This window comes from Cavia porcellus, unplaced genomic scaffold (genome assembly GCF_034190915.1).
Source record: "Cavia porcellus strain 051 isolate PalLab524CR breed Dunkin Hartley unplaced genomic scaffold, mCavPor4.1 scaffold_10, whole genome shotgun sequence".
Classification (NCBI taxonomy): Eukaryota; Metazoa; Chordata; class Mammalia; order Rodentia; family Caviidae; genus Cavia; species Cavia porcellus.
Window position 1 is genome coordinate 11,156,624 of NW_026947493.1, and position 25,326 is coordinate 11,181,949.

The 25,326-nt window shown below is 35.1% G+C and overlaps 1 protein-coding gene across 1 annotated transcript in view; it reads left to right on the forward strand.

The window, feature by feature from the left end:
• Kcnh8 (potassium voltage-gated channel subfamily H member 8) overlaps window positions 1-25,326 on the forward strand; it is a 356,910-nt gene that overhangs the window by 81,346 nt on the left and 250,238 nt on the right. The window lies entirely within an intron of this gene.

Below are 25,326 nucleotides of genomic sequence, written 5' to 3' on the forward strand. Positions count from 1 at the left end.
CAGGAGGCCTCATTTAGCACAGAGTAAAGCGGTCATTGAAACTCCTAGAATGAACTGAGGTTCAGGCTGAGAACTGAGGTATCATGACTCACTGCAATTTTTCTCTTGCTACCTAACATGACCACAGAGTGCTCTAGGAGACATTTCTTTGGTTTCATTGGAGTAAGTAAGGCTAAAAAAGCCCATAGCAGTCACATCAAATTGCCTTAATAGTAATATCAGTGCCTCTCCTGGGCCCCTGGTAGCCCATGTCAGGAGAGACTGCTAGCAGAACCATTGAACTAGCCAAGCTACTGTGCTTTCCTTTGTCCTCAAATCCATCATTGTATGTTTAAATGATATATTTATTAGCAGTTTCCGTCCTCATAAAATTTGGAATCTAATGAGGGCAAGCATGCTTTTCTCTCATCATTTAATATTCTGGTACACAAGCCAGATCCAGTAGGTGCTTTAGAAATGCTTCCTAAACTCCAGTGGAAGCAATTTCAAAGCATTCTCCAAGCAGTCTTGTGAGGGCCGCACCAACACCCAGCTTCCGGGCTGGCGATCATGGATTAAAGTCAATGCTTTGTTTTCTTCAGCAGTTTTTCCTTGACCTCATCAATGGCTCACAAACACAAATGTTAAAACTGCTTTAAATGGCTCTTCTCCCAGAGAGAAGATTGGTGGTTTATAGAGTAGTGGAAAAGTGTTTTGGACAATAGAGGGCCCAGACAATCGAACATCTCAACAATACTTCCTGAATCAATGAGCTTTCAAAAGGGAAGGACTGGCTGCACAGATGTGGGAAATGAGACATTGATTTTGTTTTAACCAAGCTTATTTCTGGATGAAAACATTATCCATGATTGGTCATAAAACAAGAGAAGTATCAAGAGACATTGGTGGACTGAGACTGAACATTTGATCCCTCAGTCCACAGGTAATAAACTTCCTTGGTAGTGCTGTCAACATGAATCTACTCAGAAGAAAATGCTACAAGTGTGGCTCTAGGCCTGCTCCTCCAGAAGAGGCTAGGTTCTTCTGCGGATAGGGTTTAGGTAGACCCTAAGAAAGCCTAACTTCTTCTGGGAAAATGGTAGACTGGTGAGCAGAAGAGAAGAACCTTTATAATTTTTTGTGTCCAGATCTTGGAATATAGCAACATGAGGAAGAAAAGAAGAGAATTGGATCTTCTAGACACAGGAAAGATCTAAACTGAGACTTGAAGCCTGTGGAGAGAGATAATTCAGAAATTCAAAAATAAGAAAACCAGAGGCTATGGGCTTGCTGGACAGAGGGAAACAGCAAGGAAGCAATGCAGCCCCCAGCCCCTGTGTGCGTGCTGAGGCCCTACTAGCTGGGAGAGCAACCTAGGAAGATGCCTCTGCCTCCGGCTCCCCATCTGTAAGCAACCGGACGCGACACAGGCTGAGATGGTAATCACTGAAGTGGGGATGTAACCTGACATTTATGTTATTTGATTGACTGCAGGCTTGAGGCTGATAGTCTGGCAACTATTAAGAGGATAAAATATGCAATATAGTAACTACTGTGGGTTTCCTACTGTCCTATTACTGTTTTGTTTCATTTTACTGTTCTGTTCTACTCCCTTTAAAATAATAGGAAGGAAGGAAAAAGAAAGAGAGAGACAGAAAGAAAAGAACAGAACCTCAGAGCCTTTCAGTTGTACTGGTAGGGGCCTCAGCATGTCCTAAAATCTGTTTATAAAGGGTTTTTTTTTTTTTTTTTTTTTTTTTTTTTGCGGTACTGGGGATCAAACTCATGACCTCGTGCTTGCCAGGCAGGCACTTATGCCACTGAGCTAAATCCGCAGCCCTTATAAAGTTTTCAAAAGTAATATATTTTAGCCATCTCCTTCCAGTTTGATTTCCTTCCTGCCCCATTTCCCTGCCTGTGGCTGCAGGGATTTAGGGAGTCCATCTAAAGTGGGGTATTGGATGGTAATTAATGTAGCTATTGCAACTTAAATAGGAAATAGGGCTATATTTTGCAGCAGTCTCCCAGTGTAGCCATTGCTTGTCATCCGGGATAGTGCAGCACAGCTTAAACTGGAGCAGTCTGCTTTGTGGTCAAGGTGTGAGACCCATAAACTGCAAGGTGGAGCCTTGCCTTGGGATGGGCGGAGCCTCCGCGCCCTGCGCTGCAGTCCAGCGGAGACAAATAAAGAAGGCTTCAAACAGGAAAAGATTTGACTGTATCTTGAAGGATGTATCAGGCAGTGATTAATCAAGCCACTATGTTATTTTTCTGGATTTTTAAATATTGATATCTGTTGCTTTTGTTATTTTTCTTGTATTGAATGAATGCTCTTATTCACTGCTAATGTATTTGTATTTTTGTTACATAATTATCCCTATTTTAAAAAAGCATTAGAACTTCAGAAACATGAATCTTTCCTGGTTCTCTCTTGCTAATTCTCTTTAATTCACTAAATTCTGACAAGTTCTCTGAGGTTCAAGGAATAAAAGTGTCAAATAAAATTTAATGGCATTTTGCAATTAATATAAATAATTTGAAAATTCTAACAAATGGGCATATTACACAGTTCATCCTTATCAGCTTTCTACCTGTGAGAATAAAATAACACTAGCATCCCATTTTTATTGAACAAATGGGGTCAAGCAAATTGAGTAGATTTGTACAACCTTAGAGCCTCTTGAATTATTCAGAATCCTTATCTATCTGCCTTCCAAATAAGACTATGTTCATTACATGAAATTTGTGTTTAACTGTTTGCAGATATTGTGAGTGAATTCTTAAATACCTTTTTTTTTCTACATAGATACAGTAAAATGTAGTACTTCCCTGGAAACTGAATATTTTATATTGCCAAAATACTCTCGGGTTTCCTAGATAAAAAGTGGTAAAACGTGTAAGCATTTGTACATAAACTAGAGTTAACTAATTGGAAATAGTTCGAGAAATATGCATATGTATACAGAGTATCATTTTGTTTGGCATATTCAGTAGTTTTCTAGTAATAGTAAAGATTTCAGAAAATATCAATAAAACATTGCAAAACTGCTAGTGGTGTTTCAAACTCATTCTTTAAATAAATTGTGCCTCTAAGAAAACCAGTAATACTAAGATTTGTTAAAAGTGATTCAGAGGAACGTTGTAGCTTGAGTGTTAGCCAGTTGGAGAACCTTTGAAAAAAGTTCCTTTTGACTATTGTTAAATGAATAACAAAATCACTAGGTCCAATTTATTCCAGGATACTTTTAGGATTAAGTGTATATGGGGATTAAAATATAACCTGCATGATACTTATCTTGCTTAGAAGGGTTTGCATTTCCTCTCTCCAGAGTTTTATCAAGGTTTTCTATTGTGCAAAATCCTACACTAAGTGCAGACTATTACTAGAACCTTTATTGTCTTTGTGTCTCAGTTTTCACATCTTACAAAATGAAAGTTTATGTCTACATCTCTGATCATATTTCCAGCTCAGGCACAAATATTCTGTGGTCTTTATTTCTATGCATAATTAAATGGGTCAGAACCATAAAAGAAGAAGAAGAATTAGCACTCTAGGTGTGCAGAGTATTTTGAGAGATGTAGTCACCACTTAAGCCCTGAGGATTCCACTGAATTATTGCTTAACACTCACAATTACCGGAGAGGATAATTATGGCTGGAGGTTAACACCTCCAGTAGGGAGTCAGAGCAGTAGAACATAGTCATATGTTAGCTAATAATGCTTCACTAAGATTGCTACATAAGATTAAATTTGCATGTGGTCAAAATTATCTACCCACCACTGTCCCTTGGTAAGTAAGTCTATTGCAAATTGACATTTGTCTTATATTAATACAGTCAGATTTCCCACCAGTATCAAATAGATAACTGCATCTTTATTTTAATTTTTTTGAGACAGTGTTTCAATACATATCAGGCAGTCCTTAAACTCATTATGTAGACCAGGCTGGCCTCAAACTCATTGCTATCCTCCTGCCTCAGCCTCCGGAGTACTAGATTATAAGCATACACCACCATGCCTGACTGAAAACGTCTATGTGAGCCTCTGATGAATGGTAAAATAAAATAATTGCCTTACTTTCAGGGGGAGGAATATATATATATATAGTTAAACTAACTGTGTTATTTAATGTTTGCTTTCTTTTTCTTTCTTTTCTTTCTGCTGTTATTCTCTGGAGTTGGCATTCGTGCCAGCATCAGCCCTCTTGTTTCATCATCTTTTTCTTTTTCCTTTTTTTAAGGTTTCATTTTTATTTTAAAGTGAAAAAGAATAAAAATGGTACAGAATCTCAAAGCAAAGTAATAGATCTTTCTTTTCTTTCACTATGTTGCTTAGATTCATCTCAAACTTCCCAGCTAAAGTCATCCTCCTGCCTCAGCTTCCTGTATAGCTGCAATTGCAGGTGTGTGCCACCATGTCCTGCTGCTCCTCCTCCTCTTCCCCTCCTTCTCCTTTTTCCTCAACTTCGCCTCCTCCTTCCTCTCTTCTTTTTCTCTGTCTCTATCTTCTCTCTCTCCATCTCTCTGCTCTGTCTCTGTCTCTATGTCTCTGTCTCTCTCTTTCTCTCTCTCTCAGGTCATACTGGAATTGAACTGAGGACTTTCACACCAACCTGCATTCTTAATCCTATCACTATTTTATATTTGAGACGGGCTCACTAACTTGCTAAATGGTCCTGACTGGCATGAAATTTGTCACTGTCCTGCCTAAGCCTCCCAGAGTGCTGGGATTACAACTGTGGGTCACTGTCCCTGAATTTTCCTCTCTTTTAATTATTTGCTTATTTACTTGTTGCTGCCTTCATGCTGAGTTTCTGTATCAAAACTGTGTAATTTAAAAATACTAATACGGGCTTGCACTCCACTGAGTTACTTTTCATTTGAGATCTCAGAATTTACTGTGACTGTAAGGATTTGTCTCAGCTGATTATTGCTACATCATGCTGTTAGAATAAACTGTTTTCATGATTCACCATCTTTATTTCTTATTCTTGCTTTACCATCTGGGACCATGAAACTCAAATTCATTTTATAAGTGGCTTACTGCTTATAAACACTTAGTATTTCCTTCTGTTTGGGGAAGTTTTATGAATAATTTCTATATCTTAATGGTTATAGCTCTATTTTACCTTCTAATCACATTCCAAATATTTTAATGTTTAATATCTCTTCTGAGATTAAAAATATGCAAAGTTAGGCATGGGAATGATGTAAATAAATGATTTGAAATCATTTGTAGAAGAATTAATTAAAGGCAGATTAAGGCCTTTAGTAACATATTTTATGGACTAGTGCTTGTCTGTGGAAGATTGTATATGTATGTCTTAAAGATAGAGGCAAAAAATTCTATTAAAATAAATCGACATGGAACGGTTTTCCTTTTAGTGATTTCAAAATAAAATTTTATTTTCTTATGCATAAGACATAGAGTACCCTAACTCAATAAAGTGGTCCAGTTTTCCTGGACATTAAAGATAAATTCTGATATGTTTCAAAGGTGAATAGAGTGTGTGTATATTCCAACTTAGAAAATATTCAATCTTTTTCTAGACAGTAGGTTTTTGAAACATTTCACAAAATCATTCGTCAAAAATTTCTGGGCCGAGCATATGGCTTAGAGGCATAATTTCCGCCTTCCAAACACAAGGTCTCTAAGTTCAATTCCAGATACAAAAAAAAAAAAAAAAAATAGCCAGTGAGCAGTCCTACAGTCACGATTTTTCTTATTACCTAAACTGTGTGAGCTTAGTTAATTATGTATTCTAGCTAATCTATGTTTAAAGAGGAAAAAATGCATAATGATCTGAAACATATGACCGTTTATAATGATCTGAAACATAATTTCTCTCTTTTCTAAAAACATTCAGTACCACAAGGATGAGAAGAATTGGCTTCTTTTAAATTTTGTTTTGAATTTTAATAAAATACACCATTGATGAACATGAAATACAGCTTTTTCTCCTATTGCAAAGGACAGAAATATCAGTCATCGCCAAAAATATATTTTGGGTTAAGTCTTTCTTGGTACTGTAGAAATGGATGCCACCATGCACATGGCCTTGCTTTTGACATTTAGGAGCCAAGGGCTTATAAAATGAAACTATTCCTGTAGAAGTCTAACACAGAGATGGCTCTGAAAAATGCTAAGATGCAGTGAAAGATAGTACATTTGAAGAAGAGAAAAAAAAACAGACAACCACGATGAAAAACAAAAGTGGGGACCTGATAGGATACTGATGTAGTTTTGGTAATAGAACAATATACAGGAGGAAACAATGATTGCTGTCATAATATGGGAAATACTGAATACTGTTGTGAGGAATTTATACGTTACTGTCAGTTTCTGGAATTGAACATTGGAATTAAGGAAGACTTGTAGGCATCATAGAGTTGTAGAATGAGGCAATAGGATCCACAAACATCCAATCCATAGTTTTAAAGCTAAAAAAACAGAGGCACAGATAAGCCAAGTGATTTACCAAAGATCGTGTGGACTATCGATAGCTTAGTGAGACCAAGGATTCAAGTCTGTTAACTTTGGTCTAGAATCTTTTCCATCATGTCAGATACACTGGCTACTCTAGGTCAAAGTCTTCAGCAGTTAGTGCTTGTTGAGTATGTATCAATTGGTGTAGTTGTCAGTGTTTATGGATGACTTTTTTTCCTCCTCAGGGCTTATATGAATGAGAGTTTTCTCCTTGACTCCTGAATGTGGTGTGTGTGACAGATAATAGACTTTCCCTACATGTGTGCCCTTTCTCAGTAAATCATGGCTGGTGGAAAGTGATGTGTTTTGTGGGGATAACATTAACAATTTCTTGACCCTTATCTTCTGGGATCTTTCTTATCTACCATGGGAGTCTTTTGATTCCTTGGGTTCCCACTTTCCTATGATTGAATTGAACAAAATCCAGGCACATGATATGGACCAAAGGTGGCAAAAAAACATGTCCATGTCTTTAAAATATTTTCAAGTGCTGTTGTCCTTCATAAGATAACTTTGACTGCTGAACTAGGTCTTCTCATGATTTTAGAAGTCAGTGTATCTTACACAGGCATCCCTTATAAATTCAAGGCTTGTGAAAAATAACCATGAGCAAAGCACATTGTCAGAAACTGCAATGTATATTTTGACAACCCTTTTGATATAAATTTCATCTTGATTATGTAGAGTTTCTTCTAGCTGTGGATGCTCAACTGGTATAAATGTCATGTACTTATCTTGTAAGGCACAATTATACAAATGGTTTTAGGCCATCATATTGGGAATACAGATTTTATTGAACAATGCTTCAGCTACCAGCAGTGTTGGCAAGATACCTCTGGGGAAAGGCAGAGTCTACTATATTACACTATTTTATGAGATCTCTACAGATCTCATGTATATGTATATATCTGTATATATGATGTGTATGGTATAGTTGTATATCTCCTAATATGTGTATGTATAAAATTTTCCATCCTGAGTTCTATAAAAGATAACTTTGATTAATAGTAACTACCTGAAATTTCTTCTGGTCTCAAATAAGGACATGTGTTGCTTGAAGAACAAGGTTCTCATAGAAAGTGTGACTTGTTTAAACCTTGCCTTGATAAAGCCTTAGCAATGAGAGACAAACTTTTAAGATATCATGCCATCTTTGATAACAAGAAAGCTTTTTCATCATTATTCTTTGTCTTGGTTACTATAACTGATTCTCTCTGTCTGTCTCCACACACACACACTCACACACACACACACACACGCACACACACACATGCACACGCACACACACACACACACACACACACACAGAGTAATTCAACTGGCAGCGAAGGCAGCTGTGTCAGCTCATGAATGCTCAGGCTATGCACACCCTGTTCTGCAGAGCTCAAGTGGAAGCCACTCGCAAAAGACCTATAGCCTGTCATTTGACTGTCACCTCCTAAAGTTTTGCGGTGCTCTGCAAGAACAGAGTTCATCTTAAAATATTTCCAAAAATTTTCAGTAACAGAAAACATCACCAGCACACACTGGATCCACAGAATAAGTTCTGGAGATACACACTTGGATTCCTCACTGAAATTCTTTGCTGGAATTAATCCCATGGTTCCTTCTCATCACTACTTGGAATTTTTAGTTTGTATTCCGGACCCGCATACATTTGGCTTATTTTCTAACTTGGTGTTCTTTCTCAGAATGAAAATACACAGTACGTAAAGTACAGATTCCTTCATGTACTATGAATGAACCTTTCTCAGAATGAAAGTATGCAGTAAATAAAATAGAGGATTATTCATGTACTATGTAACCAACATATGTAGCTAATTTATGTTCATTTATATTCATAAGATTATTTTCCAAAATAGATCAAAAGTAGGATATTCGCTGGAAAGTTGTGAATAAAGCTATTAATAGTTTAAGAATGCCCATGAGAGAGACCAAGGGAGCTTGACTCTGGAAAAGAATCATATTAAGACACCTATTATGTATTGTGCATTTTATGGACAGTAACTCACTTCACTCAACTAAGGCTTACAGGTAGTAGAACCATTGCAAGTTTTGTAGCTTCTCAGGAACTAAGTAAAACCAGATATTTGAATGTACAGTTGTATCTTTTTATGAAACAAATTATCAAACATTGATCACTAAAGCTCCTAAATTAATCTACAATGGCTCCTTTGGTTGGACAATGGACTCTTTTTTTCTAACAGAGTTATGTCTGTTTTTATTAGTATTTCAAAGGAAAGTAGTTGAGGTGGTGAATAATATTTCCACTGATTTATAGCCTAAAAAACAGTTGACGATGTTGACAAAAAAAGAACACATTCAAATCATTTGAGGACTTCAATGAATTTTTTCAGCTTTTATAGAAGTGGCAGACATGACTTTCTTGTTGTCTAAGTATGTCACTAATTTTTATTTGTTCTTGGTAGTTATCATAATTTTATAGTTGCAAAGAGTGAACACAGATGTTTGAAACAGTCTGAATAAGGAGTGGATCATTTCATGTTATTCAGAACCAGACAGCATAAAAACATTTGACAAGAGAAAAGAGATCTGTCCCCATACTATGTGAAATATCATGGCTATAGACAATTGTAATAAAAAGTTGCTGGGGAAACATATTAAGTTATTGGTTATCTGTTATCAAAAGTCATGCTTTCTTTTGTTTAAAATACATGTCTTTTACTTTAAAACAAAACTAATAATCATCTCCCAGGTTGTTTTTTCTCCTGTTTGATGGTTGACTCATTTACTTTAGTTTTGCTGTATTAGGGATGGAAACTCAGGGTTCTGGCCTTCAGCTACATCTTCAGCCTTTTTTATTATTATTTTTTTTGTTTTGAGATAAGATCTCACCAAATTGCCCAGGGTGACCTTGAATTTATAATTCTCCTGCCTCAGCCTGCCAAGTATCTGGGAGTGCAGTCATGCACAAACATGTCTGACCATTTCTGTTTCTTTTTATGCAAAGTATATATATATATATATATATATATATATATATATATTTTACAGTTATGAGCCAAGAGATTTAGAAATATTCTTGCCCTTTTGACCAAAACTTTTAACTTCTAGGAATTTGATTTAAAACAAATATGAAATACATTTACCACTATGATAAGCATAAAAGTGAATTTTTTTAAATAACTTGAACAAAGAGGAATAAAAAATGGTTGCGAACTATCTTATATTCACAGTTTGGATTATTTTGCAATTAGTAACATGATATTAATCATGCATATCTCTGATTATGGGAAAAACTTACAAAAAGTGAAAATTAGTGAGTTTTTTAACAAAAGAATTTGATCAGGTCAATATAAACTATTCATATGTACCTTTATGATAACACTGTTCAAAAGTTTTTGCATTTTCTTTTTTATTTCTATATCTTCCCAAATAAGCCGCTTAAATTTGAGGACAGTGATTGTGTATTGGTTACCCATGCATTCTATTTGTTATGCAAATGCATGAAATTAACTGTAGTTCTTTTGAATAAATAAGAAAAAATAATTTGGTTGTCTTCATTTAATTGAACAATTGATTTTTTTGGCCAGTTTACATTTTGTTTTAGTACTTGATTATTTGTTTGAAGAAAACAAACAATTTTCTTTTTGTTTTGTATTGTTTTTTTGTACCAGGGATCAAACTCATGACCTCACGCTTGCCAGGCAGGCACTTATGCCACTGAGCTAAATCCCCAGCTCCAACAATTTTTAAAGTTACAGTAAACTCATCCATTTTGTAAAAGAGATGGAGCTTTTCTCCAGAACTGCAGTGACAGTTTAGATATACTGGATAGTGTTGAGAAAAAAGTTCCTTGTAATGTGACGGAATATAAATAACGTTATCATCAAGGACCAGCATACATTTGGCCTTTTTTCTCCCTTGGTGTTTTTTCTTAGAATGAAAATAGTAATGCAGTACTGAATCATTATTAGCTCTAATTTGGAGGACTGAGATTTGGTGTAATGAGAGTTTGAGGTCTAATGCTATGAATTCTACCCACTCTGTTTTCTTTTCATCAAAGGATCTTATTTTGATTTACAGACTATTGTTTTCACCTAGGATCATCTGCTAAGGCAAATAGATCTTTGCCTGAAATATTAAATCAGTACATCAAATTAATTGCAGTGAGTTGAATGCTGATACCAAAAGAGGATACAGGACACCTGGCTTAACTCAGAGGCGACTGTGCTGAACTGTTTTAAAATCTTTACACCATGCTTTTGAGTTATTTGCTGTATCTCAGTTGGAATTTGTTCATGCTAATGGACTTTTTCTTTTTAAAATAAAAGCTGGATCAAACAGAAAGCTCTTGCATGATCAGCAAACAAAACACACTTCACAGGTTTATTTACTTCAATCAATAGACTGCAAATGCCCTTATGTAACTTGAAAATATCATCTCTGGTTGCCAAGAAGATAATCTGACTCCTAACTTTATTTCCTTATGATAGCATTCACTCAGAATCTGTAGTTGAAAATATCTCAATGACTTCATCAAAGAGATACTTCACACAGAAAGATTTGAGTTGTAAGAAAAACAACTATGACAGAAGAGTTTACATTTGAATGGTTTATGAAGGCCAGGCTTAACTGTGTTTCCTTCTAGTTAATCTTGTGCTTTAATTGTCCACACTTACATGGAATTTTAAAATGTCCAATGGAGCTTCCAAGGTCTTTTTTTTTCTTTTGTGCTGGGGATCAAACTCATGACCTTGCATTTCGCCAAGGTCTTATTTTGAAACTTAGAAAAAGGCAAACACATTGGGCAGATCATTCGGAAGAATGTTCTTGGGTGGACTCTGGAGCACAAAGACTCATGAACCCCTGGTGACTCTTTTGACTGGGCTCCTTTGTGAAATGTACAAATGCACAACTTGAATGGCAGCCTTAGGTGAACAATTAGTGAGTGACAAATACAGGAAGCATTTGAGAGATACAGTATGAAAGGCATCCTTCAGTACCCTTTCTGCAATCAACACCAGCAAAAACAATTCTCTGAACAGTCATATCCTGAAAAATTGTGTACTGTCCCCTTTGTTTTTCCTTTTTCTTGTGCTCAGTCTCTTCAACTTACTTAACACAGGATAGCCCAGTGTTTACTGTTGGGAAAGGGGATGAATGGGGAACACTGACATGCTCTGGGTGTGGTACTTGACTTTGTGAACTAAAGATGGGTTAAGAGGACACCTGCCATAGCCTTGTATTTAAGAAAGAAAAGAAACCCTAAAGATGGAGGAAATGGGCAATTTGGGGATTCTTGAAAAATTAGGCAAAATTATGGTGCACTCAGCAGTTTCACAGGCTGGGTGTACCCTTATCCGAAGTGCTTTGGATGAAAGTGTTTCAAAGTTTAGATTTTTTTTTCGGATTTTGGAATACTTAGCAATGGCATATGCCCAAACCCTAAATCTGAAATCTAAAATGTTTCCGAATCCAAAATTGCTTGAACATGACGTTGATATGCAAAGACTTTTAGATTTTTGGGACACTTCAATTTTTAGATCATTAGAGTCTGGCAAAACAACAATGTGGTATCAATTTAATATGAACAATGTATTATACACTCAAAGTGCAATCTTAGAATGACATGATTTCCAGTGTCTGAGATATCGCAAATCAAGAAAAAAATTTAAATGCAGAAATTACTGATACTTATAGTAGGTTATAGTATTCTATAGCATACCTATATAATGCTAAAATATCTCAATGCAATTGTCAAAAATATCAACTGATTTTAAAACAAGGTTGAACGTGGTTTCATTCTACTTTGACTAATTGTAATTCTTTTGGAATTTATTGTCATTTAATTCATTTGAATTTCAATGTTTGAATCTTTATTGTAAAATGGTATAAGACTGTAAATATAGCCTTCATGATGAAATAAACAACAATATATGTTAGTATAAAGGCTGAAGACTGGGCTTCAATTTTTTTCTTTTGAAATTAGTACAAATTCCCTGGTACAATAGTTGATGAGAATTCATAGGAAGCATCTATGGATTTTTTCACTGTTGTTTCTATTGTTAGATAATAGAAGAATATTCAGATATTAGTCATTTATTAGTTATCAGGGCTGTCCATGTCTTGTGTGGAAATTTTTAAAAAAGCAACCTTCCTCCATTGAGATTAGCTCAACATTATGGCTCATAGCCCCAAGGGGACTGGATTTCAGTCCCCATTCAGTCATTTAGCTGACATTTTTGTTAAAGATGTGCCTTGCTCAGTTGTATATGGCAGTCCTAGTTTTCTTCTCCCAAAATGCCACGATGGCTTATAAAACCTTCCCCTTGACGGTAGTACAAGAAAAACCCAGCTGAGCATTGGAGGGCAATAGAAGCCACCTGCATTGATTAACAGCACAATCCTTAAGTTAAGGGAGCTAGAAATACCCAAATAGAAGCCAATAGAATTACAATTTTGTCAATGCCTGTACTTTCTATAGTGAGCTTGGAGCAAATACAGAGTGAGACTTAGAATTCTGTATAAACTGTGTGTCAGCTTGAGTACATTAAAGTATATGCATTACTGTGAGACCCAGAGCAGAATTAAAGGATAATCGAGATGCAGATTGTGTGTGTGTGTGTGTGTGCCCCTTTTATTGCAAAGCAATTTATATCTAAATCATGTCTCTTTTGGCTTAGAAAAAGTGTGATGAAGCCTTCTTACATTTTGATATGAAGCTGTGAACTTCATAACTTTGTGAAGACAGATGTAAAACCAACATAAGAGGAAAATAAAATCGTTTTACTAAAAAAACGATTAAAGTGTCTATTTTTCTGCTGGGCAAAGGTATATATATATATATATATATATATATATATATATATATATTACCCTATAAGTTTTGTGATGGAAAATTTAGCAGCTTACACTATACTTACAAATAAATATCTCAAAATTTTAGCGCTTCATTGGAGAATACAATTCATAAAACATGACAATATTGTCCTCAGATTTTACAAATGGCCTTGGAAGTCATCTAAGCTTTCTCCTACACTTATAATCCCCTTTCTGTTGGATTCATGTTAGCCTTCCTAACATGAGTTATCTTAGTAACAAGAAACTCAATGAATTTAAGATAGCTTATGACCTTTTGAACAGTCTTAGCCAGTAGATAGAATGATGTTCATACTGAGATAAAAGATTTTTCATCCTAACCTCCAACTATGGGCCCTGCCTCTGCTCTCCTTTGTGACAATGCACCAATATATGAAAAGGCATAATTTCCCCTGTGTCTAGACAAGACAGTGACAAACTGAAAATAGAAGAAAGGAAACATTAAGGAGAGAGATTATTCCAGGTCTTTATTTTTGGAGACACATGTGCTCCTGAGAATTTATTTGTATGGAATAATAACTCTCTTTTTGTGATTTAATAACCACATGCTGAGCAGTATATCTTGCTTTTCATTTGTAGATAAATAACAATACCAAGAGAGCCTTCACAGGGGCAAGGAAACCAGTTACCCAACCTTCCTGTCTGCAATATTGGAGAATAATGTCAAACAAAAGGAGAAATAGAGTGTGAGATGCTGCTGCTTCTTAGCATGTTTATACCGTGAAGTACATGTTTTGGGCTTTTTTATCTATGGACTTTTGTTGTAAATTACAAACCTGTTACAAGCTCTGAAGGTCATTTGGAATCAGTTAACTGTCTACAAGTGGACAGGGGTATCTTACAGTCTTTTTTTTCTGCAATGATGATCCAAAATATTAGCTTTAAAAATGCTAACTTTAATATTTTCAAACAATATTATCTTTAAGGAGCAAACCTAAAAATTTTGCAGAAGACATATAATTCCCAGACTAGGTGACTACCTAGTAATTCTTGACATATCACCAAATTATGATTATTCAATATAGAAATAAAATATCTATTGTATTGTGTATTTCAGTTGGAAATGCTTTCAGTTGCAAATACCCAAAACTCCAAATATCAGTGGTTTAAAAAACAGGACTTTATTTTTTTCACCTACTAAGATATTTGGCTGTAAACATTTTTTGGCCTTAGTTTGCTATTCAAGAAGGTCATCAAAAATCCATACTTCGTTCTATCCTTGTCTTGCATATCGAGGCGTACCACCCCATAGTCACAAGCTGATGTGCACAGCTCTCCACACCATAATTATACCCCACGGCAAGGATGAAGGGTCACAGAAGGTAGAAGGGCACAATGACCTCCATGATAAAAGCATGTATCTTCTCATATCTTTCTTTTCGTAGAAATGAAGACATCTGACTAGATACCTTCAAAGTGACTTATCTAGATATTTCATTGCACAGAACTTATTAACCTGGCCACATGACGGCAAGTGAAAACTCAGTTTCACAACTGTAGCGATACCACAATTGCAATTATCTAAAATATGAGTGAGAAAAACGTTTCAGAAATTAGTCTGAAATTATTAGTAATGACTGAGCAAAGTAAAATGGGGGTATCTGTCTATATATCTGTCTGTCTATCTATCTATCATCTGCTTCCTAAAGTTTATAGTACAGCTCCGTTGGTTTCATAATTAAAGACCATATTAATAATGAAAGTAAATTTATATACACTTTAAGTATTTTGCTTGAAAGAGTTAGGAAATATTTCTCACCCCCCCCCCCACCTCCTACCGGTATCTAACAAAAGCAGGGGAAGGACTAGGGAAAACCAGGCTGATGTCTTTACTGTCATTCTTTTATCTAGAGCAGGAACAATATCACAAAGCCTCCCCTATACTTCTACTCAAAGCAGGATATTCAAAAAGCCATAGTGCAAATCATATTTAAACATATAATTTGTTAGTATTGACTTGGAAATATTAGTTGTATGTCTCATTCTCTATTCCCTTTTACTTTGCTTCCTTGACCACTCTTTCTCTATCTTATTTGATGGGTTCTCTTGAGTTTTTCAATATCTAAACATGAAGTCTTACATTTAGGCTTCATCTTTGCTCTGTTTTTACTCCCTAAATTAATTTCCTCCTGCTAACTCCAAATTCATATCTTCATCATAGCGATGACCTTTCAACTTCAGATTCATTTATTCAACTGCTACTTTACATTTTCTTTTAGACACTTTCCAGTCTTCATAAATTTAGTGTATGTAAGACCAAACTTTTGAAATTCTCTGAATTTGTAAACTTTTCTCCAGCTCTTAAAATACACAGTCTATGGCAAATGCGTTATCATCCTTAAGCTCTTTATTATCTCTACCATTGCCATAGAATCAGTCCATAAAGACATAATATCTGACTACTTCTTAATTTGTGTGTTGCTATCATCACAGTCCAAAATTACAGCTTTAGGCAGGGAGCAGGGCCTCACTATGCAGTTCAGACTGGCTTCAGACTCACTTTGTAGCCCAGGCTGATCTTGAACTCATGGAATTCTTTTGCCTCAGCTTCTCAGCTGCTGGGATTACAGCTGTGTGCCCCTGTGTCAGGAAAAAACCATGACATTTTTAATGAACCATTATGTCAACCTCTAACTAGTTAACAGAGTCTGGTCCTTGCTTTTCTACGGTGCATTCTCAACAGTCTAGCTAGAGTGGTCTTTTCATTGTACAAGACAGAGCAGTCACTCTTTGACTCAAAACATCCCTGGACTACCTTATTACTCAAAGAGTAAAGTCTGGGCCACTTTCTAAGTTTTGCAATGATCTGGTAGTATTGTTCACACTAACTCTGCTCTCTCTGAGGGTCCTTCTGGTCACTATCTTCTAGCCACACGGGGTTTTCTTGCTATTCCACAAACATTCCAAGCGTGTTCCCACCTCATTGCCTTGGAGCTCACTCTTCCCTCTGCCTGCAAACACTTCTTTTACATAACTACATGGCTCACCCGTCACTTCTCTTGGGTCTCAGTGTGTTACCGTCAAAGAATTTAAGGTACTAATTTTTGCAAATATTATTCTATCTGATAAAAAGAAATCCACATATGAGTTAGGTTAGCATCTTTCACAGTCACAGCATTAACATTACCTGATTTACAAGAGCAAGACTCCTGTCATTAGGGTGCTGGTCAGACTGAGAAACCACAACCTGAGAATATTATGTGGGAGCATTGAAGGATTATACAGTGGACATGAGGTTACATATTAATCTTTGTGGCTCTTCCATACTAAATTCCTATGGTTATATGAACTGAGCAAAATATTGAAATTCTTCTTAGCAATTAAAATCATAAGATCAAGGGAATTACTATTCAGAAATAAATTCCTCCAAGCTTTAGAAATCTAGGATATTCTTACAAAGGTGATACCCTTTCCCAATTTGGTAATTAGGGGAGTAAGGTATGTTTTGTATGCTATATATTGCCTAAGTTATCTTGTGTAAAATGACAATTCCCAGGCTTCACAGATTGTAGATTCTAACTTAAGTAGATTTGAGATTGTTCATAAGAAACTGTAGTGTAATACACAATGCAGCGGATTCCAGTGGACAAGGGGGATGGGATGACCAGACTTTGAGAAACCCTGGACTTGGAAATAGAGCTCTGTTGCTCAGGCTCTGATCTATTTTAACTTACTATTCAGCATTGTTAGATTATTAAACCTTTCTCAGCCACCACAGTGACATTTATCCCACAAGATGCTATTGTGAGGGCCAGAAACCCAAAATCCAAAACGCTGACCATAGCATACCTGGTGTATTGTTGCTGCTTACTAAGCAGCAGCTATTATCTGGTGTATTTCAGTCCACCCCGATCATTTAGTGACCTCCTGCCTATTTATCTCTATTTCATAATACAGAGTCAGCATCCACCTGTGTTGGTTTCTTAATTCTTGCCTCCTTCATGCAATCATCTCTCTCAAAAGTTCCAAAACCATCCTGCAAGTGTTACGCTAATTAAAGTTTTGCACCGTCTCCACATTATTTTAAAGATGGTAGGATGAAATACTGATATTATGGCCATGGAATATCTGTAACAATCAAATTAGTTTAGACTGTGTGTCATGCTACAATTAACTTGAAATTATCTCTTGGGTAGCCGCTCATCTTTCCTGTTTAATTTGACTTAAGTATTGTGAAGCAGAGAAGACTGCAATGGACAGATGAGGTTCTGGGAAGTGCTACCAAATTATGAAAAACATTTGATTCTCATTAGTTTCTGCAGAATATAAACAAAGCTTAAACGGAGAAAATTCCGTCTGCACTGCTGCATTAGGCACATTAATTTGTATATTTGTCTTCAAAAATTCAAATTTAAATGGCTTTAAGGATGAGAAAATAAATTAAGTAGCTAAAATAGGGCTGAATTAATCATTTCTTCCCTCAAATTTTCACATGTGTGTGAACAGCGTGTGCCAATTTGTTTAAAATTAAAGAGAAATACTCATTGAATTAAATATAATTGCAAACAAAGTCTAGCTGTGCTGCAAGAGCATCAAGGGACAAGTTAAATTAAATATTTTGGGAATATGGGCATTCATAGTATATGGCTGGTTTTATTTGCTATATTCCATTTAATCTATCTTTTCTGGGCCAAATAGAAACCAAAATAAGTACCTGTTTTTCAGAACAAAAATATTATCATATGATCTTTGCTTTCATATTAAGCAAACTCCTATGAAATATTTATATAAAAGTTAAATCACACTAAGCTCCACTGTTTGAGATTTGTGAACGCTAAATTACACTAAATGAAACTTGTCCTATAAAGTGTGAGCCCTGTAACTTCTCTCCTCACTCTTCATTTTCCCCTTCCCCTGGCTGAAGAAACTCAGCATGTTTAGATTAACCAGTTTTACACACTGAAGAGAGAAAGGTAGGTCAAAGATTCAGCTCTCTTCTCTCCTGCTGTTTGCAAAGCAGGAAATAAACTTTTCGAAAAGTTGGCCTTTGGTTCCTCTCTGATTTGGAGAGGAGGTAGGGAAAGACAGGTATTGCAAATATAGAAATGAAACAGTAAAAATGCGAAAGCAGGACTATTTACATCATACTTATTCTCTATGGGCTGGAAAAAGCTCACCCATCCTTACTGCTGCAGTAGCCAAATTGCAGGACTTTGACAGAAAGTGTTCTGAAGTATTCAAATACTTCTGAAGTATTCAAATGCTCAAATAATCTGTAGCGATCCCCAGTCCTTCATTCATATATACACAGTTTTCCCCACCAGTGCCTCATCATTTCTTGATGTCACATACTAGCAAGTGGGCTTTGCTTTGATAGCATTATTTAGCATTCTAGTTATACTCAATCTATTTTCTAATGGGAAATAAACCTTATCTCCCTTTACTAAAGCCATTTCTGAATGTAACATGACAGAGTGAAACTTGTGGGCATGACTTGAACAGTATAGGGAGGTTCTGATTTTATTTTTAAAAAGTTGTTGCTTTGTGATCAGTGATTCCTGCTTAAAATAAAGCAAATAATAGATTCAGTTAGAAACACTTCACTCTAAGTTGGTGTGCTTTAATAAAAAAGAAATGGCTGTCAGTTCACTTTACTCATTTATTTCACTGTTTGTTAATGAGCTACTACATGCCAGGTATGTTATTGTGTCTGTGACTATACCAATAAACAAAAGGTCCCTTGGAATGTACACCCAAACAGTAGCGTACTGATGATAAGGCTATTTTCTTTAAAAAGGTGAACAAATGATATGAAAGATTTGTCTAAAAGATTAGCTATATGAGATAAGATCCAAAAAAGTTGGAATGCATTTCAATATCATTACCAGTGTATAGACAGAAAAACAATTGTGGAAAAATACTAAAGAAGGGTTTTTCATCATTTTTGAGATTTTCTGAAGTATAGTTTTCATTCATTGTATGTTTGATGAGTAAAATCACTGGGCCTTCATGAATACCATCTTTTTCATCATGAAAATCATTTCTTAAACTGAGACAATAAATTGACAAGGCAATTTAGGCAATTGAAAAAGTGGAATCTGAAAATCATACTGATGATATTGCTAGTTATAAATGATGATAAATACATTCCAATTTATTCTTAATGCAGTTTTATCTCTATTATTAGAAATTAAATTTATTCATAGTATTTTTTATTGATTGACATTTGTTTGTAATCAGTCAAATGAATGGCTACATAAACTCCAGAAACTATTTTAGTAGCTGTTACATGCATATGGCACAACAGTTAAAACTAGAAAAAGGTATATAATGGGAATAAATCTTTCTTTTAGTTATACATCCATGTACTTTCCATCAGTCATGTTTTCAACCAGGTTTTGAGGCTCTGTCCAGTGTTATTGCATGCATGGATCTACACGTGTGTGTATGTTATTAATGTGTGGTTGCAATGCATAATGCATTCATCTTGAGATGTTGGCACATACACACATCACACCTTAATTCTTTTTTCCTCCCTTACTTCCTGTCTGCCACATCCTCAGATCCACTTTCCATCCTCACAGTGTCCACATCTCATTTCTTATCATCCTCTTTTGATTTTGCTCTTTATTTATTTTTTGAGTTTTTCATACAAGATAAACCATGTAATATTTTCTAATGTTATATTAAAGGAACATCTCAAGCTTTAGTGTGCATAGAAATCTTGTTAAAATGCAGATTCTGACTGGGACCTTTTATGAGGGTTAAGAGTGTGAATTTCTAAGAAATTCCAGCTGAGACTGATTGTGGCCCAGGACTGTGCTCACAAGGGCAAGATTATGAAGAACACTGATTTATTTATACTTCTCTGTGCTTGTTTACTGGGCTGAAGGTAGAAAGATATTTGTATAAGCAGATGTGTACACTTGCCTCTTACTACTACTACTACACTAGAGTTACAGCTTTGAATTTTTCTGTCTTAAAATACTTTGATCTTTGTCGAGAGCAAGAATTGACAGTTTCTTAAAAATCAGACCATACATGATGAAAGCCAGCAATATAACAATTTGAATGGTACATAAATCAGCACAACTGTGAGATTCTCTCTTTAGAAATTTCTTATATGTTTTTTCTTTTTTAATGTAAGGTTAGAAAGGTCCTCAATTCTGAGTAACTTCTTAAGTTTTGGCAGAGGATACTATGAGAACTTTAGCTTGCGATCAGTAATAATCTAATAGAAATGCTATTATACTTGAAATTTATGCAATTAAGCTCCCTGAAATCAATATAAAGAACAAAGTTCATTTAAATATTTTAAAGCCATAGATATTAATATTCTGTTTGGGATACTAAAGTAGTCTACAAAGATGACTGCTTAGTATCACAAAGGATATAAATGTTATCTTTGTTGAACCTGTATACAAAGATAATTTTTTAAAGCACAAAGGCAACTCATAAAACAAGCTTAAATGTTCATGTCATTTCTAGCTCCTTGCAGAAAAAATGAGGACTAGAGGGTTTGAATATGTTCATCTTCCTTGTCTTCAGGATATATTGGTATGAGTACTTGTTAACACAAATTTTGGCTCTATAAGAGAATCGATATCAATGACACTCTTCAGAAATAAAAACTTAGATCATAAAAAAAAGCTGAATTTCTGCATTATTGGTAGAAAGATCCAAAAGAATACAGATTTCTTCTAGACATGAGGTCCTGTCTATAAATGACTCTGTTGTTCTCAACGGCTCCAAGGCCTGTCTTATAGAGAATTATTGTGCTGGGTGCTGAGACAGTTGTCTATTAATATTTGAAATTGCAGAAAAAGAATGATTTGGATGTGCCTAGTATTTTTGAGCTGCTTATAGTTGTTAGTCTCAAGCCTGGCACAACATCATAAAAAACAAACAGAACATCTTCATGAAGTTTTCATTGAATTAAAAATTTGGCAGGCTCACATGGGAACAAAATCGAAAATGGTAAAATGAACATGACAATAGGAAGAGTGGAATGCAAAATCCTGATGAATTTTCAGGTTAAACAAGAGATTTCAAAATAAATCAGGCTTAGGTCTGTACCTCCAGATCTCTTGGAGCATGAACTTACTTATTTTGGCCAACAGGGTATTTTAATGGGAAAATTTTAGAAATACTGTGATACATATTGAAAGTATATGTAGAGACTAGAAACCCGGTCATTTGAATAGCAATTACATTTCCATGCTTCTTCCTGTGAAGATTCTGGATAGGCCCTGTGCAAAATATTTTTAAGCCAAGAAAGTTACTGTTGTAGCTTTGAAACACTGATTTTCTGGAGGATTTGCAGGAAGGACACAGAGGTTGCTGAGAAAAGAGAACTAAATTGAATTAGGAAAGCTCAACAATGACCTTTTAACAATCTCTCTAGAAAAACATCTGTGGCATGGGGCTGGGCTTTCTAGAGACTGGAACAGATGAAAATGTTTTTCAATGATTTACTCATTTCTCTTGATAGAAGAGAAGAAGCCACTTCACAGAAAAAATGTATGATGTAGTAAAATGTATGTCACATTGACTAGGGTTTTATCTCAACTTTGGATTGTGGATATAAAATTAAAGTTATCCAGGTCTCACAGCTTTCATTTTAAAAGGCGAGACAAGTGCAATGATGAAAGGAATTAATATTGTATCAATATTTGCTTTAATTTTCCACTATTTTCTATCTCATGTTTTTTTGTATGTTTGAGAAGTCAAAAGAGAATTGTCCATCTTTGTTTGAATGGAAAAATAATTTTCTAGATTAGGAGATGAGACCAAATGACGAGAGTGCCTACCAAACACAGCAGTTCTGATAATCTGTAAAACTTTTCAATAGGGAAGCATTTAGGGAAATAATCAACTGCCTAAGAGGTAAATGCATTTAGAGTTTACTGTTTACTTTTACTTTCAAACTGTAAATAAACAAAAGAATGATCTAGAAAGAAGCAGAGAAAAGCTGTGTGGCATTTAGATGCATATCCCATATGCATAATTGATTCCTTAAAAGGTTAAATATCCTTAGCATATGTCTATATAGTAAGATGTCCATGATGAGTCCCTAATGTTATGGCAGTGGTTTTGTTTTATGTAATTCTAAAGTGAATGTCATGTTTCTTCTTTGGGAATTCCAGGGCTGGTATTCAGAAAAGCGTATGTTTCCAAGTAGATAGCAAAGCAAAGAAGCTATGCTTTCCCAAACAGAAGGCCCATTCATGTAGCTGGTGTACTAAGCTTTATACAGCACAGACTGCCACTAAATTCTCTTTGGAATTGAAATGCAATTACATATCAAGGGCAAGTGCTAAATATAAACAGAAAAGCCAAATGCATGCCTTTATTTTATTTTATTTTATTTTATTTTATTTTATATTGCTTTGTTTTCACAGTACTTTTTCAGAAAGAATTAGCTGCCTCAGATATATTCTATCCTGTTATTGAAGCACACCGATCAGGCATTTTGGTGAATCCTTAAGTATTTTTTTTCTTAGAATCTTATTGTAGCTTTAAAATACCAATCTTTTACTTTTAAGTTTACAAACAATTATAAAGATGCAAGAAAATTACTTAAAAAGCATGTCACTAGGAGAGATACAGAACAAAGCACTATTTTATATGCTTTAGTTATCAGAAAAAATAGCTAATATGTTGCATAATGATAAATAAGGGATAAAAATCTGTAAAAATGAGAATATTGTTATAAATATTGAAATTATGAATTGCTTCATTAGGGAAGAAAAAATACAGTTTACATGGCTCACAGAATGGTTTTTCCTAGACAAATGATGCACAGGTGTCATTTAAAAATACTGAACAATTCTTTGGCATGCTGTGTTTCTAAAATTTTAAAAATAGAAGAAGCAAAATAATGAAACACAAAATAGAGAACAAATTAAGATGGCAAAAATGTGATATAATAATAACAAAAGTAAATATATTAATGTTAGATTGAAGGTTTTAATTCATTAAAATCTTAGCTAAAAATGATATATAGACAATGAACATGATACAATTAAAACATAACTCCCTAGAATATGTGAAAACAAAAAGATAGGAAAAGAAATATCAGTTAAATAATAAAAGAAAACAAATATAGCCATCTAAAAGATAGTAAAACTGAACTTTAGGACAGAATGCAGTATTTACGCTGTGTCAAATTTCTGTTTTCTCCTTTATCCTTTAACCCTACGATATCTGGACATCTCTTCCTTACATTCCATGGTTTTTGATAAGTCATCTCCATCTACTTTTGTCAAATTCCAAGCTAATGACTTTCAAAGACTAGGATGTTTAGCATCCAAACCTCATAATAATTATATCTGTAGTACTCATTTGGTCCTCATACATTATATTTTAGTATTATTTATATTCGTGCATTCTTTAATGGCATTAGTAGACAGGGTGAGAGGCAATGCTTTTTTTCTAAAAACACCCCCTTCCCTTCAGTCCAGGACATGCTTCATGGAAGAATCTCGGCTTCTGGCATTATCGTACAGTAAGAGTCAGTAACATGTCAGTGATCTGCTGACAGATGCCTTGTGAAAGCACAGTGAGTGATGCTTTGGGGGGTATTTGAGGACTTTGCCAGAGCTATTTATTTGTATTTTCTAAGTACTTGCTTGGCCAAAATTTTACTATGGAGGAAGAGACACACACACTGTGGTTGGAGAGTAATCAAAAGTGTGGTATGGGGGAGACTTCGAGCACCAAGAGAAAGGTGCCCATCTCTAGACCTAGCTGAAATTCCAACAGAATCTTAACTGCAGTCTTTAAGGACAGGAATCATATAAACTTGTTTGAAACAATATGTGAGACAAAATGCAACATTTAATATACAGTCAAAAAACCATTTTACAAAGTGTGAGAGAATTGTTGGGATAATCTAATTCTCATGGTTTAAAACAGCATATGGTTTACAATTTCCAAGTGTGAGTCTTTAGGTCTGGTTTTTAGAGGGAGAAAATGTCTGAGAAGAACCAACATAGAAAATAAGGGATATGGATGGTTTCACTACAACTAGTTTGCTAAGGCTTGTGTGAATGATCAGAGCAAGCGGAGTAGCAGACTGTAGTAACAGACTGAACAGAAGATGGGGAAAGTCTTGTTCAGAGCATGTCCTGGGAGCTATGTAGATTAGCTATGGTTCCTCTTTTCTCATAGCATGCAAGAAAAGCTGTCACAAATCCATTTTAAACCTATGATTTGTTTTGAACAGACAACATATAATGCATGTGAAGTTAAATTGGTGCATAGCAGGGTACATCATAAATTTAAGGATCCACTTCACCTCTGCACATAGCTGTTCTCTTTGGGATCTCCAGTTACAGTTACTATATTTATTTTTAGTTACGTACTAACATTTCCTATTTGGTAAATATATACATGTTTACAGATTTTATTTTTCTGACCAATAGTTCATGTTATACCATACTTTGCAAAAAGTATCTTACCTAGTTATCCTACCTAGTTGTTTCAATTTTTAGTTTTCTTGATTTGAAATATCAGCTGGTGATACTATTGGCATACAGACAGTGTTCAACACTTGTTCCATGTGTGAATGAATGAATGCTTTTATACTATCTCCTAAATCATTTCTAAAAATGCATCCTGCATAAACTTCTTGAACACTGACTCTCAGTTTCTCCTTTGTGGATTATTGCTAAGCATTTATGAGTATTCTCCTGCTTTTGATTAGCATCTGGTTCTTTATTGTTACTATAATAACCATAAATATGTAAATAGCACCTTTAATAGTAATTGCACTGAGTATGCCAAACATGTGATTAGGAATATTTGTGATGCCTCCTTAATCGTTGTAACTGGGCTGGGGGAATGGTTCAACATGTGTGAGCGCCTATGTTTGATCCTCAAGACCAGAAAAAAGAGTCCCTATAACAACCTACAGAGTAACATAGTTCTTATAGCACACTTGTCAATGCCCTGTAAATTTTACTTTACTCACCTTGATATATGCAGACCAAAGTATTCAGTTAGGTACACTATTCACAGCTGTCCTGGAGAGCAAGCAATTTCCTTAAACAAGTAATTTTGAGCACCTAGCTGCC